A 12,702-nucleotide genomic window follows, 5' to 3' on the forward strand; every position below is an offset into this window, starting at 1 on the left:
CTTTGCCTCTGCTGTTGTTGCTGTGGAGACATGCTTGCAGTTGGGGTGACTGTTGGCCGTCTGATCCCACTTGAGAGTCAACCACTGGTAGAGGCATCTGCCTGGCCCCTTGATCTGCCATGGGCACAGGGAGTGTAATGTCCATCTCCTCTGGCTTCTGTAGCAGGAGTTGAGGCTTGACCCCTCACTATTGTTGAGAGTCTCCTCAAATAAGAAGCACGTTTGGATGGCGGGCAGCCAAAATGTCAACTATCCATTATGAAGAGTGTTGATGATGAAACACAGACTATAGCTTTTGCTTTTGTAAAATAATATTGTCTGATTTAACACAGTATTGAAAAGACACACAAGGTTGTGTGGCTGGATGATCAGAGTATCAGAAAGACAGTGCAGAGAGAACATCCTCTTGGTGGGAGAGCTTCAGTACCTGGTCCGGTACTATTGCACCTGGTTGTGAACTTGGAGTGAAGAGAAAGGTGACGTGAATTAAGGATATACGCAGACTAACTGGGAAAGCAAATGGCTTAGGAAACTGGAAGAAGCAAGATTGTAAAGTTGAGAGTAAAGAGGTCCAGAAAAGAAACACACGAATGGATCTATGGGAGGATGGGGATTTTTTGCACCATATGCCCACCAGAGAACAGCATCACAGAAGAGGCACTTAACAAACAAGGGACAGGATGACTCAGCCAGCAACTGTCTCAGCCACCCAAGTGACTGTGCAATCAATGGCTGATGAATAGAGTAACCATGATGGCAGAGAGGGAGGTATGCATACACGCAACTGCATGGACTTTCTCTCATCAAACTGACCGTTGCTCAGTATCTACCCTATCAGCACAAAGACAAATGTTGAGCCCCTGACATGGCACCGTGCCATGAAAGGGCTCACCAACCACTTGGTGGCAAGCTGATTACATCATATCCCTCCCTCCCTAGGATGTTTCTTCCTAACTGAGTAAGGATTTGCCTTTCTTGCCTATAATATTTCAGTCAGGACCGCCCCGTAAAGGCTAATCTACCAACATGGGATCCCATGTAATATCACCTCAGACCAAAGGACCCCCTTTACAGCTGAGTTCATGGAGGGGGTGACTTTGTAGGAAAATGACAAAGGGATCCACTGACCCTACCACATACTCTACCTTCCAGAAATGCTGACCACTAACAGAGCGGTAAATGGCTTATTGAAGGTGCAGCTGAGCCAACAGCTTGGAGGTAACAACCCACAATGATGGGGGTACTAAACTTCAAGGTGCAATATATACCTTAAACCAATTGCCAGGAGGTGATGCTAAATCCAATAAGTAGAATACACAAGTCTAGAAAACAAGAGGTAGAAGTACTTACCATCACTTTCAGACACACTTGGGAAATTTATACTTCCTATTCCTGCAACTGTCATCTGCCTGGGTCTGAATGTCCTGGTTCCCACCAGGAGGTCAATTACACCAAGCACAGAGTAAGAGTATCACTAAATCTAAAGCTACGGCTGCCCCCTCGTCATTTTAGGCCGCTAGTGCCAATAGAGCAGGGGACACACCAAAAGTTGGCATACTGGCAGGAGTAACTGACTCTGATGATTACGAGAAGGTGGATCTTGGACTCCATAATGGGCTAGGGAGGAATAGATTTGGCTGGGGCTTATATTAGCACTTCCATGCCCAGTTTTGGCTGCACACGGACCAGAGCAACAACCACAGCCTGTTTAAGCCATGGTCATCAGTGGCTCAGACCACCCCAGGGAGGAAGGTCTGGGTCACTTAACCAGGCCAGCCATGCGGACTAGCATAAGTACTGACAGAAAGGGATGGGAATCTAAGACAAGAGGAGGAGGAAAATGATGGAGTGTCAGTTGCCACCCCAGGACCAACTGCAGCAGCGGGGACTACAGTGCATCCCAACAGATCTGCCTTTGCAAGTTTTCCTTAGAAACTGTGATCGAAAAGGATCCTGAAAAATCTATACATTGATGGAGTGAACTTAATATAAGAAGCAAATGGATCTGACAAATACATGAGGAGGATATGGTGGGTGCTGTTGATGTGTCACCCAGATCTGCTTTGCCCAGCTAGGGCCTCAGTCCCCACCCAGCTGCTGTGTACCTCCAGAGAATTGTCCCCGGCCAAGAGGTGCTGCCTCAAGAAGTTTTGGGGCACCCGGGTGGCTCAGTCAGTTAAGCATCTGCCTTTGGCTCAGATCATGATCCTGGGGTCCTGGGATCGAGCCCCGCATTGGGCTCCCTGCTCAGCGGGAGGCCTGCTTCTCCCTCTCCTCCCTGCTTGTGCTCTCTCTCACTATCTCTGTCATTATCTCTCAAATGAATAAATAAAACCTTAAAAAAAAAGTTTTGCCCTCCCACCTCATCACACACAGGATCAGTGTGAAGCCAATGACTGAATGACACAGGACTACAAAAAACCAGTCCCCTTGTCTCAATATGGGATAAACAATGTGGTGCAATTCATGCTCCAGAGCTCCCTATGGGATCATCTTGAAGGGAGGCTCCCAGTGAGGCCTCATCCTTGCCTAGCCTTCTCCCCTTGCCCTTTCCCAGTTCATGGTTCCCCCTCCCGCACAAGCATGCCCATCTCAGGCTCTGCTTCTAGGGTGAACCCAAACAGTCACCATTAAATAGGTTTTAAAGAGGCTTTCTTATTAATTACAAAGAATTTGATGTCTTAGATGGTATTTTAGTTGTACTCTGTAAAAAAATATCCTTTTCATCAATTAAAACTGATATATTTGGGTCACTTTTCTCCAGTTTTTATGTTTTTCCAGGATGTGCTTTGTGGGAAACAAGTTTCTCAAGAGAGTCCACCACTTAGACACACACACACACACACACACACACACCCGTAAAAGATTTTGTGTTAAGTGGTTTGAGACACCCTGCAGTATGTATGCTAGTCTGGGAGACTCATCGTGCATGTGAGCCATGGAAGGCTGTGAGGCAGCAGTACCCAGTGGTTAAATGACCCAACAGATCTGTTTCCAAATCCTAGCTCAGCCACTACTCATGCTTAGGATCATCCCTTAAGTGAACTTTTCTGATCCCAGGTTCTTACACATCAAGTTGATGGGCACATGCCTCACAATTACAGTGCAAGAATTAAATGCTAGAATGCATAAAAAGCATTTAACACAGTGCCAGACACATAGTAGTCGGCAATAAATTCTAACAAGTAAATAAAAATAAGTACCTTGAGCTGCAGGGGAGAAGAGGACTGTTAAATTTTTTTGACCACAAAATCCTTAAAAAAAAAAAAATAAAGGTCAGAGAAAAAACGTGAGATGCATTTTACAAAATTCAAATTTGGTGAAATTGAATCACACTCAGCACAAATTAGAGAGCATTATCTAAAGAATATGAACAAGAGAAACAGCAAGATAACTTCAGGCAAATACCCCTAATGACAATTCAGAGATCTCTGCATTAAAAATAAAACAAAACAAGCTGAAAAAATAAAGAGTCATTATCTTAATTCTAAGAAAATTAGCATCTGCCTTGCTTGTATTTTCCAAATCAACATTAATTTTCCACCATGGCTACATATTTTCACCCAAATATTCTTGATATTTGTTTACCTAATTATATATTATATGTTGACTTGAAAATCGCAATCCCCCTGCATCTTGAGTCTGGGTGACCCTAATTTACAGCATCCCCCTCACCCAGCCCTGAGCAAGATTCCAGAGGGCATGATGGTGTTGGAGAGTAGGAGGCTCTGCATGGGGTGCCTGGGTGGCTCAGTCGTTAAGCATCTACCTTCGGCTCAGGTCATGATCTCGGGGTCCTGGGATCGAGCCTGAGTCTGGAGTCCGGATCCCTGCTCAGCGGGGAGTCTGCTTCTCCTTCTCTCTCCATGCCGCCCCCCACCCCCCGCCCAACTTGTGGTCTCTCTCTCAAACAAATAAATAAAATGTTTAAAAAGAAAAAATCAAATAATAAATTAAAGAAAAAAAAAAAAAGAGGCTCTGCAGTACCAGAGCAGTAGCTAGAGCCAAGGGGTGTGTGCTTTGTTTGGTAGGGGCAGGAGGCTTCAGCCAGAGTATTTTTATAAATTAAGTCAATAAAACAATTCTTCTTGTTCCCAAAATAATCATGAGAAAATTTCAGAAAAGGAGATTCAGTAGATACTATATTCGTTTGTTAGGGCTGCCATATAGCGAGCCATCACAGACTGGGTGGCTTAAACAACAGGTATTTATTTCGTCATGGTCTGGAGGCTAGAAGTCCAAGAGCCAGGTACTGGAAGGGCTGGCTTCTCCGGAGGCCTCTCTCCTGGGCTTGCTGATGGCTACCCTCTCATTATGTCTTTTTATGGCCTTTCCCATGAGGACACCAGTCCTGTTGGATTAGGACACCATAGTTAAGACCTCCTAACCTTCCTTCCTTCCTTAAAGGTCCCATCTTTAATACTGGTCACATTCTAAGGTTGGGTTACAACATATGATTTGGGGAGGAACGTAATTCAGTCCATAAAAGGTATTAATATAGATCAGACATGTTTTTTGACTGCCATACATTCTATCTCCTGAAGAAATATTTATCAGCCTTGAACTCAGTGAAAGAGTTATATCTATGAATATTTACCTCTGTAGTGCACTGCAAGGCATGACTTCCCTCTCTGGACTCTTAAGAAAATGCTATTTGCATTTAGAGTAATCATTTTAAAATCATTCCAACGTTTAGAAGAGAGTGGATCTCCTCTCTCACAGAGCCTTCCCCAAGAGGCTGTCTGTGTCAGATTCATACATTTCTATGTGGAGAAAGAGCCAGGTGGAGTTGGAAATCAGAATTCTAGTCATGGTTTTACCACTACGTAGTTGGAAAGTTCCTTTTGCCTCCTTAGGGCAAAGCAAATTCACCCTGCAGCATTCATGTGGGAAACAGGTTCCCTTTCAGCTTTTTTCACTTTGATTCAAGTGTGTCAAAGATCGTTGGAGCTCACTGTTTTCATTCAGCTTCTTTGTTACCATAGCTAGCACTGGGATAGCATACAAAGTAGCTAGCACATTACCATGGTATGAGTCCAGGCTTGCCAGCTAAACAAGATATCAAGTTAATAGAAACACAGAACTTTATGATACAGACTCTGATTTCAACAGAGGAAAAAAAAAAACCCACCAAGATTTATTTTTTTATTGGCACAGATAGGGGTTTTTCTCCCCTCTTCCTAATTAAAAAAAAAAAAAGTTTCTTTAAAGTAGAAAAAGTGTCTCTTCCAAGTTGTTTTCTTGGATGAGTCATTTGCAGATTATCTGTGTTTTGAAGACCTTCACATGGGCAGGGAATAAAAAGAGCTGTCATATGGAAATTCATCAAATGTTAGAGCTAAGAAAATGGCATTACAATAATACAGTATAAGCACTTCATTTTTCATATGGAGAAAATAACCCACAAAAACTTGAGTTTCTGAAAACTAACAAACCAAATCCAGATGTAGTCAGAGATAGCACTGGGTCATTGCTATGTCTCCCCAGCTAAAATATGTATTCTTCTGCACCAGAGACAGTGACTTACGCTTTGTTACATTTCCTGTAAACCCAGGCAACTGCCAGGCACATGTTAATACTCTATAAATACTTATATATCAACAACGCCATTGTCATAAAGTGATGGTAGAGTGTAAGAGCATTAAAATTCTCAACAACAAACAAACAAAAGGACAGGTATTAATTTAATAGGAGAACCATGTAAAAATATTTTAAAAGATTAATATAGTTTGGTAAAATAATTGCTAAATCCGATGGTATCGTCAAAGAAAACCACCATGTGATTACACAACATGCTGTGATATAGAATCAAATAAATCTTTTAGAGTTAGAAGGAGCCACAGAAATTATCTAGCACCAGCTTCTAATATTGAAGCCAAGAAAACCAAAGAAATGACAAGAATAACCAAGATTCCTTCTCTCTCTCTCTTTTTTTTAAAAGATTTTATTTATCTACTTGACACAGAGAGAGAGATAGCGAGAGCAGGAACACAAGTAGGGGGAGTGGGAGAGGGAGAAGCAGGCTTCCCGCTGAGCAGGGAGCCCGATGTGGGGCTCGATCCCAGGACCCTGGGATCATGACCTGAGCCGAAGGCAGTCGCTTAACGACTGAGCCACCCAGGTGCCCGATTCCTCCTCTCTTGAAGGAGAAGGTAAGATGGCTTATTTATAGAAGACAGTGTAGTATTGACAAAAGAACAGGCAAATAGATCAAAGGACAAAATCGGGAACTCACAGAAAAGACCTATGCATATATGGATACTGGATATTTGACCAAGTTAGTACTACAGATGGACAGAAAAAGAGTGGATTTATCAATAAGAGGTTCTGGGACAGTTGGTTATCCAAATGGAAGAAAAATAACATGGGACATCCTACCTCACTCCATACCAAAAAAAAATGTTAAGACCTAAATAAATGGAGTTTCATACCATGTTTATGACTTGGAGTAAGAAAGGATTTCTTAAGACATAAAAAGCACAAACCATAAAGGAATAGATTAATTAAGGCAACTACAAAAAAGTTAAGAATATCTGCTTATCAAGGCACACCATTAAGAGAATGCAAAGAAAATCCACAAAAATACCAGCAGATATTGGCAATGCATGTAAGCAACAAAGGACATGTATCCAGGATATGTGGAGATTTTCCATGAATTCATAAGAATAAAACAATCTAATAGAAAAAGAAGGTTAAAAAAGATGTGAACAGTTCCTGCACAGAAAGTGGAACCCTAAATGAACGATAACATACCAAGAGATACTCAATCTCACTATTAGAAAATACAAATTAAAGCCACATGACTTCCCATTATACCCCAACTAGACTAGCCCAAAACTCCTACAATACTAAGTGTTGATGAGTGTGCATTGCACTAAGAATTCTTTTACTGTAGGTGGGATTATAAATTGGTGCTGGTGCTGGGAATGTTTCCCTAGTCAAGTGACATGAGCATAACCTACAACCCATGTAAATGGGCATATGCTTCAGGGGACATAGATGAACGTGCTCGTGGCAGACCTAACTATCCAAAAAATGAGAAACCACCCAAAAGTCTTCTTAGTGGATAACTTTGGAATATTTATATGATTAAATACTTAAAAGCAATGAAAATTTTAATAAATTACAGCTTCATACATCAACATGAAAGAAGTGTAAAAATAATAAGATTGAGTGAAAGAAGCAAGTCACAAAAGAATATTTACCGTATAATTCCTTGTACATAGAATTCAAGTGGTAAAACTATTTTTTAAAAGGCAAGAAACTAAAGCAAAAGTCAAGATAGCTGTTTTCTCTGGGAGCAAACGGAGCACACAGGGAGCATCCAAGTTCCTCGACAAGGTAATCGATCTTGTTCTAGATCAAGGTCTTATAATAGGCAATATTGTTTTATGACTTTATGATTATTGTTTATATTATACACATATGTCTTATATTATACATACATGTTTTATAGTATCTTCTACATGTATGTTTTTTTTTTTAGTTTATTTATTTATTTCTCAAGCAATCTCTACACCCAGTGTGGGGTTTGAACTCAAAACCCCAAGACCAAGAGTCACATGCCCTTCCGACTGAGCCAGTCAGGTGCCCCGTGTATGATATACTTTGCATCACAGAAATAATTTTAAAAGGAAAAAAAGACAATCAAATCAACCTAGAAAAAAGGGTACTAGACTTGGAGCCAGGAGGTACTACCATAAATTCAAATGTTTAAAAAAAAAGTTTCTGTAAATTTTAGTCACTCAACTGTTCAGTAGTGGAAAGAATATTTGGAGCAAGGGGAAGTAGAGTAGTGGATAGGCTTTTTAAGTTCTTTGGATAACATCATTGACTGTTTTTGAAGTCTGGGAATGCTCAAGCCCCATCCCCCTGCCTAGGCATCAAGCACTCTCCAAGCACCAGACTCTTCACAACATTGTTTTGTGTTATCACAACGCATCTACAAAGACTGTCCTATTATATCTGTTTTACAGATAAGAAATCTGAAGGTCAGAGAAGTTAAATGTCTTGCCCAAATTAATCCAGTCAAAAAGGAGATAGTACACCAGAGCTTCTTAAACTTTACTGTGCAAATGAATCTCCTGAGATCTTATTAAAATGCAGATTCTGACTCCGGAGGTCTGGGGACCTAAGAATCTGCATTTATAACTGGCCCACAGACCCCACTCTGAATATCATGGGTTCTGGAGCCACACTGCCTGGAACTCTGATGCTACCATTTTGTAGTTTTTTTGTCAGGGAACAGTTACATTCCTTTTTCTCATCTGTAAAACGAGAGTAGTAAGACTGCGCTCATCAGGTTTGTTGTGATATTTAAAGTTATAATATTCGTGCAGGGTTTCAAACAGTGGCTGGCACTTAGAAAACATTTGAAAATATTAGTTATTTGTAGTCAGTAACATACAATTATGCTTCTAATGAAAATCTGACTGTTACTAAAGGAGCTAATAAATTCTACCAGAGAACCCTCAGCACAAACATTAGGAAAAATTGCCAAGAGAGTCCCAGCAAGAAACTCTGCCATTCTGACTCCTTATACTCTCCTCATATGTCTCGTCCAATCTTGCTATTTCATTTGACTTTATAGAAAAATACTTAATACCCAGAAGACGTCCTCATGTGGAGAATAATCTACATCTGTCTACAAACGAGCTGTGCTATGTGGGAGAAGGCAGCTTTTCTGGGAAAACAGCTAAGGCTGGGAATCCATCCAGTTGTTTAAAACTGCTGATCAAAGCCAGACTGACAAACACTTTTTTAATAGAAACCATTTGTAGTTAAAATGTTACATTAAGTGGAATCATTGCCTAAAGGTATTTGGGGGAGAAATGCAAGCGACAAACAGTATTAGTATCAAATTCCTCTCTTCCCTAACATCTTAACACAACACTGCTGTCCCTCCCTAATCACCAAGGTTAAAGCTGTGGTGTGGTTTTCATTTCTTTTCTTTATCTTATTCCTTTTTTCAGTTAGTCAGCCTATAAGATTACATTCGGTATGTTTAGAAAGGATCCTAACACCGCCAATAACCCTTGTCTTTGGCCAGTGGAGAAACAAGGTAATTAGCTTGGTTGTAAATGCACTTTCCAAAGAAGACAAATGTGTGTTCCCATTGCTTGTTTAACAGGAATTGAAAAGCAAGAAACCTACTGGGAAGTAATAAATTGGTTACTCAAACCCCCCACCCCCCACCCCCAAAAAGGATGCCATCGAATTCAGTCAAGGGACAAGCAAAACCTCTTAGCCCAAGTCTCCACAGGTGCATCTGTCAGAATGACTAACCTTGGTCACAGTCAGTCATAGTGACCCCCATTAGTTAGATAATGGAGGTGCAAACAGATCATGTGCCTTTATCTCCTGGCCAATCACACAGCCCTGTCTTCCTCTGTGCTCAATCGAAGTGACCTAAAAGCTTCTGAGGCACCGATCTAGATACAACAACCCTTCAAAAATTATTTTGTTCTCACATTTCTTTGTGGGGGAAAACATCCTGCAGCCAAAGGGTGTTGTTTTGTAGACCGGCAGAGACTGTTTAGCTGCGCTCTGGAATAGAAAAGAAAGGCAGATCTGCCTGTTGGACATTTGAAGCTGGATTTCCTCTTTCAAACAATTAATTTGGTCCTTTGTCTGAAAAGGAGGCTGACCTCATTGTGGGTGGGACTCTGTTTACAATGGATTCTGTAATTAAGTTTCCACAGTTTTGTGAGTTTGAAAGTCAAACCAAACTTGTAATTTGACTACTTGTTGAGTTAAAATTTTTTTTTTTTTTAGCTAAAATTCTACCTATGACTGTCCCACGAAGACAAGAGGGAACTGTGGCAGGGCAGTTCCCCACAGGAAGCCCAGAACGTTCTTTCTTGAAGACAGAGGAAAAACTGCAAACCCACAGAAACAGGAGGAGTATATGTGAATTTGACAAATCTTACAACATTGACAAAGCACCAGTTTAATACTGAGACGCTGAGTTACTGAGACAAATGCACAGGGTGTCTGCCCTCAGCATCTCACACCCTGCCTGGCAGGTACTCAAGGCTTGGCTCTGCCCTTCTCAGGACAGCCCAGGACAGGGACAGCGACTAACTTATTGAGAAGCCAGACTAGCCCCCAGACCTCCTGTCCCACACTGGTATGCATATCACCAGATTAAAACAAACTTCTTGGCCATACACCTATACCCAGATTTGCCAAGAACACTGGCCAGTTGCTGTGTTGGCTGGACCTGGTGTAGGCTGAATTGCCACACGGGATGAGTTGTGGAAACTCCTCACCTTCTCCAGCACCACTCTCATTTCCTAAATGAAACATTTCAGGCCTGCCCTCCAGTAGTGGGGTCTGGCAATGAGGCCACCCTTCCCACTCCTCCCCTGAGCACACACTCATGCCCCCTCCCTTCCTGTACTACTACCACCGCATGGTGCTTCTACCAGCCCCCTTCTCTCTCTCTCTCTCTCTCTCTCTCCATCCCTTCCTTCCCAAACACTTACTGCTCCCTTATGAGGTGCCAGGAACTCACAGCACTGAAAATCAAGGACTTATAGTATGGGCCTCTGCCTATTCAGGGCCAGTCCTGTGGGGGAGCCCAATGTATAATAAAATTTAAATGCAATAAAAAATCACAGGTTCCTTGAAAACAAAGGGGCAAGGTACAAAAGGGGTGGAAAGCAGGGCAGTATACATTCTACAGGTGTGGGAAGAATAATAGAAAAGTATTTCCCTAGGAGGTTATACTTGAATTGTTCTCTCCCTCCTCCCATCCAAGCAAACTTCCTGGTCCTTGTTTATCATCCACCCGGGGTTAAACCCACTGAGCCGAGCAGTTTTCTGGGCTGCAGGGCTAATGGCAGAAGGCCTGGAGGAGGGGGAGGAAAGGGCTCTGATCTCACTTCCATCCTCTGCCTACTCTGACTGCCATGCAGCTCTTAGAATCCCAACTTTACAGAAGAGAAATTCTGATCGAAGTTAATTGGCCTGCCCAAGAGCACACAGCTCATAAGATCTCCTTCTGAGGTGCGTCACCACACACTCAAACAGTCTCACAGGGCCACTTGATCTCTTCCTGCTCCCGGAGTCTAGGGCTCTTCCGCTCTACCACAGAAGACCAGCTCTTACAGGCGGCACAAGGGCTACGGCCCCGTGGCGATGGGGCATGGCCAGTAGCCTTCTGACAGGAGTGACAGCATGGGGTCTAGCCCACTGCTGGGGTGGGGAAGGTCAAGCACAGAGCGCCCTCCTCCGAAGGCTTCTGCTTGTGTATTTTTAATGATATATTACTGTTTGACGAACTTCATGTTTCTTTAAAACAGTACCAAGGTGCCACTTCTGGAAGCTGTCCTCAGGAAGTCATAGCGCTTCCTGTTCCTTAGCCCCCCTCCTTCCTGAGCTCATCTTAACCTCACTCTTCGCCCAGGAGACGGAAGTCCTAGCCTGCCAGCACAGATAGAAAGGGCTCCCTGCAGAACTGACACTCAAACTTTGGCTGCCAAGCCTTTTCCCTCAGTGTCGCATAAGAACCCATGTGCCCCTTCAGAGCCCCTTGTGGATACATGTTACCTGTCAGTGTCTCATGGGGACATTTCTATGCGGCCTTTCCAGGTCCAGACCTGTGTGCCCCTCCTTTACCCATGTGGCTATCCTTAGGTGCTCCATTTAATATCCCCTATGAACACTTTCATGTGCCTCTTCAGTGTCTAATGGATCAGTGCTTTCCCTTTGTCTCCTGTGGTTGTTACTTTGTACCCATCCATTTTCCCATGTGGACATTCCTGTGCATCCTCCTAGTGTTGCATGTGGACCTCTGTACCCCTTCAATAATGCAGGCTCCCTGGGTGCAAATGTGTGCAGAGCAAATTTCATGAATGTTTGAAAGAAGCTCCTCTTATTTAACGAGATTCTACCTCAGAGCCACTTGGTAGAGTTGTGTAAAAAGCAGATTCCTAGGCTTCATTCTAGACCTACTGAATCTAAATGACTAGGATTGAGTCCAGGAGTTTTTACTTTAAACAAGTTCCATGGTGCTATGGTCTGAATCCCTTTGTCTCTCCCAGATTCGTATGTTGAAGCCTAATATTCAATGTGATAGTGTTAGGAGGTGGGGCCTCTGGGAGGTGATTAGGTCATGAAGGCGGAGCCCTCATGAATGGGATTAGTGTTCTTATAAAAGGGCTCAAGAGGGCTTTCCCCAAGTGGGGGGCCACTGCAGAGAGCTCCCTATTAGGGCAATGCCCAGTAGAGTCACTGGGGTGGGGCCATCCCTGCAGCCCCAAACAGGCTGAGCTGCCAGTACTGCAATGGGCTTCAGGCACACAACACAGGCACTGAGCGTCTGCAGGGATAGGACCACCCAAAGCCAAACGGGCAGGGCCACCAAGAGCCTTGGAGACCAAACCTCTGCCCCAATGCATCCAGAAGATACTGGATTTTAATTAGTGTTTTAAAAGGGTGGTTTAATGTGCAGCTTGGGTTGAGAACCAGTGGTTTGGCCCTCCTTTCTTCTATTCTCTCTCCTCTCTATGAAATATCTTCTTTTTCTTCCTAAGCAAATTCTGGTTTTGTTCACGTATCTGTATTTATCCTTCATGCTCCATGCAGTTCCTTGCCTCTGAGGAAGCCAACTCCACTTTTGGCTGCAGGTATAAGTTTTCATTATTAATTAATGCTCATTGCTCAAGAGCAGTCTCAAAAGCTTTAGGAAAAAGTAGG

This window comes from Phoca vitulina, unplaced genomic scaffold (genome assembly GCF_004348235.1).
Source record: "Phoca vitulina isolate PV1807 unplaced genomic scaffold, GSC_HSeal_1.0 scaffold8, whole genome shotgun sequence".
Lineage (NCBI taxonomy): Eukaryota > Metazoa > Chordata > Mammalia > Carnivora > Phocidae > Phoca > Phoca vitulina.